This window comes from Neopelma chrysocephalum, unplaced genomic scaffold (assembly GCF_003984885.1).
Source record: "Neopelma chrysocephalum unplaced genomic scaffold, ASM398488v2 Primary Assembly neopelma1_95229, whole genome shotgun sequence".
Taxonomy (NCBI): Eukaryota; Metazoa; Chordata; class Aves; order Passeriformes; family Pipridae; genus Neopelma; species Neopelma chrysocephalum.
This window is the reverse complement of record NW_020923916.1, coordinates 4575-8173: the sequence shown is the minus strand read 5'-3', so window position 1 is coordinate 8173 and position 3599 is coordinate 4575. Positions and strand designations below refer to the sequence as shown.

The following is a 3599-nucleotide window of genomic DNA, read 5'->3' as shown; positions in this document are numbered from 1 at the left end:
TCCCGGTGGTGATGGTGTTGAGCATGAGTAGGAGCCCCCCCCTTGTCCCTCCCCAGGCTGGGGATGCTCCTCAGGGTGTCCCTCCCGCCCTGGAATCACCCCCCGTGTGTGTCCCCCCCCCAGGCACCGCATCCCCAAGGAGCAGTGGTGGCTGAAGCTCCGGCCCATCCTGAAGATCCTGGCCAAGTACCACACGGAGCTGGACACCTCGGACACGGCCCACCTGGAGCACCTGAGCCGCAAGATCCCCGTCCCCGAGGCCATCGTGTGACACCCCCCGTGGCCCTGTGCCACCCCCCGGAGCCTCTGGAACCCTCTGGAAAGCGGGACCCTCGGGGTCGGCTTTTTGGGGGCGTTTTAGGGGCTTTTGGGAGGGCAGAGGGATCCTGCAGATTTTGTAGGAGGGCACCACTTTGGTGGGAAACCCTTTGGAATTGGGATGCTTCAATAAACTCCCTCCTAAATTGTGTGACAGTCCTGGAACCTCTGGAACCCTCTGGAAAGCAGGACCCTCAGGGTCGGCTTTTTGGGGGCGTTTTAGGGGCTTTTGGGAAGGAAAAGGGGTCCTGTGGGTGTTGGTGGGCAGGGCAGGCACCACTTTGGTGGGAACCGCCCCAGAATTGGGATTCTTCAATAAACTCCCCCCTAAATTGTGTGACAGCTCCTCCTGTCCCTGTGCCACCCCCCGGAGCCTCTGGAACCCTCTGGAAAGCAGGACCCTCGGGGTCGGCTTTTTGGGGGCATTTTAGGAGGGAAAAGGGGTCCTGTGGGTGTTGCAGGTGGGCAGGGTGGGCACCACTTTGGTGGGAAACCCCCTGGAATTGGGATTCTTCAATAAACTCCCCCCTAAATTGTGTGACAGTCCTGGAGCCTCTGGAACCCTCTGGAAAGTGGGACCCTCGGGGTCGGCTTTTTGGGGGCGTTTTAGGGGCTTTGGGGAGGGCAGAGGGATCCTGCAGATTTTGTAGGAGGGTACCACTTTGGTGGGAAACCCTTTGGAATTGGGATGTTTCAATAAACTCCCCCCTAAATTGTGTGACAGCCCCAGGAGCCTCTGGAACCCTCTGGAAAGGGGGTTGGCTTTTTGGGGGCGTTTTAGGGGCTTTTGGGAGGGAAAAGGGATCCTGTGGGTGTTGGTGGGCAGGGCAGGCACCACTTTGGTGGGAAAGCCTCTGGAATTGAGATGCTCCAATAAACTCTTCCCTAAATTATGTGACAGCCCCCCCTGTCTCCCTGTGCCACCCCCTGGAGCCTCTGGAACCCTCTGGAAAGCAGGACCCTCGGGGTCAGCTTTTTAGGGGCGTTTTAGGGGCTTTTGGGAGGGAAAAGGGGTCCTGTGGGTGTTGCAGGAGGGCACCACTTTGGTGGGAAACCCCCTGGAATTGGGATGTTTCAATAAACTCCTCCCTAAATTGTGCTCCAGCCCCTCGGGAATCATTCCCTGGGGGAGGCAAAAGCAGCCCCACCCCGACAGCCAGGAACACGATCCAGAGTCGGATTTTCCTTCCCCGAGCCTCTCCCACTGTTGGTTTCCCCTTGGAGAGCAAAAAGCAGCTCCTCCAGGGGATCCCAAAACCACAAACACCCCAAAGAGGGAGAAAAGGGTGGGAAGGGGAGGCTCCAGCTCAGAGAGGTGGGTGATCCCGTGGGATCACAGATGGGATGGGAACCCCCAGCTCTGGGGCACGGAGCACCTCGTGCTCCAACTGGGCCATTCCAGAGGGGGAGAAACATCTCCTCTGCTCTTGGGAATAACTTGAGGGGTGTCCTCCCCCCCTGCATCCACTTCAGAATCCCAAAAATCATGGATAACGAAGGAAAACTGCACTTCTCCAGGTTGGAGAGAGCTGCAGACCCCCCGCCCTGGCTGTGACGTGCCAGGGCTGTGCCCGGGATTCCAGCTCATGGAATTCCAGCCTGGAACTTCTCTGGCTCCGTGTCTGCGATTCCAGCTCATGGAATTCCAGCCTGGAACTTCTCTGGCTCCCTGCCTGCAATTCCAGCTCACGGAATTCCAGCCTGGAACTTCTCTGGCTCCGTGCCTGCGATTCCAGCTCATGGAATTCCAGCCTGGAACTTCTCTGGCTCCGTGCCTGCGATTCCAGCTCAGAGAATTCCAGCCTGGAGCTTCTCTGGCTCTGTGCCTGCAATTCCAGCTCAGAGAATTCCAGCCTGGAGCTTCTCTGGCTCTGTGCCTGTGATTCCAGCTCATGGAATTCCAGCCTGGAGCTTCTCTGGCTCCCTGCCTGCGATTCCAGTTCATGGAATTCCAGCCTGGTCCCTGCCGGCGATTCCAGCTCATGGAATTCCAGCCTGGAGCTTCTCTGGCTCCCTGCCTGCGATTCCAGCTCACGGAATTCCAGCCTGGAACTTCTCTGGGTCCCACAGGACCTTCTCTTCATATCCTACCTCCCCAGAAGGAGTTTCCATGTCCTCTCCACCCCTGGAAATCCTTCTTTTCCCCCCAGGGCGGATAAAAAACGGGAAGGAGAGGCCACGTTAATGCAGGAGCCGGGATATAATTTGCCATAGGAGGAGCACTGCTGGTTCCAGGAGGGAACTCAGCTGAGGAGCAGCAGTTTCTCCTGGGAAGCTGCTCCAGAGTTTTTGTTGCTCGGCTGAGGAGCAGAAAATACTCCCTGAGGAAGCTGCTCCAAGGTTTTCACTCAGCTGAGGAGAAGAAAATACTCCTTGAGGAAGCTGCTCCAAGGTTTTTGCTCAGCTGAGGAGCAGAAAACACTCCTTAAGGAAGTTGCTCCAAGGTTTTTGCTCAGCTGAGGAGCAGAAAACACTCCTTGAGGAGGCTGCTCCAAGGTTTTTCCTCAGCTGAGGAGCAGCACACTCTCCTGGGCAGTTGTTCCGTGGTTTTACTGAGCTGAGGAGCAGCAGGTTCTTCTTGTGGCAGGTGAGCAAAGGCAGCTGCTCCAAGGTTTTCACTGAGCTGAGGGACAGCAGTTCCTCCAGGGCAGCTGCTCCAAGGTTTTCACTCAGCTGAGCAGCAGCACATTCTCCTCAAGGAAGCTGCCCCAAGGTTCTCCCTCAGCTCAGCAGCAGCAGATACTCCTTGAGGAAGCTGCTCCAGGATTTGTGTCCCTCAGCTCAGCAGCAGCAGGTTCTCCTTGAGGCTGGTGGGCAGGGGCAGCTGCTCCAGGATTTCTGTCCCTCAGCTGAGCAGCAGCACGTTCTCCTTGAGGAAGCTGCCCCAAGGTTCTCCCTCAGCTGAGCAGCAGCACATTCTCCTCAAGGAAGCTGCCTCAAGGTTCTCCCTCAGCTGAGCAGCAGCACGTTCTCCTCGAGGAAACTGCTCCAAGGTTTTCACTGAGCTGAGGGACAGCACGTTCTCCTCAAGGAAGCTGCCCCAAGGTTCTTCCTCAGCTGAGCAGCAGCAGGTACTCCTTGAGTATTTTGCTCCAAGGTTTTCACTCAGCTCAGGAGCAGCACGTTCTCCTTGAGGCTGGTGGGCAGGAGCAACTGCTGCAGGATTTGTGTCCCTCAGCTGAGCAGCAGCAGCAGGTTGTCCTTGAGGCTGGTGGGCAGGGGCAGCTGCTCCATGATTTCTGTCCCTCAGCTGAGCAGCAGCAGGTTCTCCTTGAGGAAGC

At 57.2% G+C, this 3599-nt stretch overlaps 1 protein-coding gene and 1 long non-coding RNA gene across 2 annotated transcripts in view; one reads left to right on the top strand and one right to left on the bottom strand.

The window, feature by feature from the left end:
• Nucleotides 1-396: 396 nt before the first annotated feature.
• On the top strand, nt 397-1417 carry LOC113980794. Its single transcript, XR_003538217.1, has 2 exons — nt 397-861; nt 1220-1417. It is a non-coding gene; the product is annotated as an uncharacterized LOC113980794 (long non-coding RNA).
• A 2044-nt stretch (nt 1418-3461) lies between these two features.
• ASB8 (ankyrin repeat and SOCS box containing 8) overlaps nt 3462-3599 on the bottom strand; it is a 2534-nt gene continuing 2396 nt past the window's right edge. The window contains exon 5 of the transcript XR_003538219.1: nt 3462-3508. The gene's annotated coding sequence lies outside the window, so the exon portion shown is untranslated. The remainder of the gene's footprint in view (nt 3509-3599) is intronic.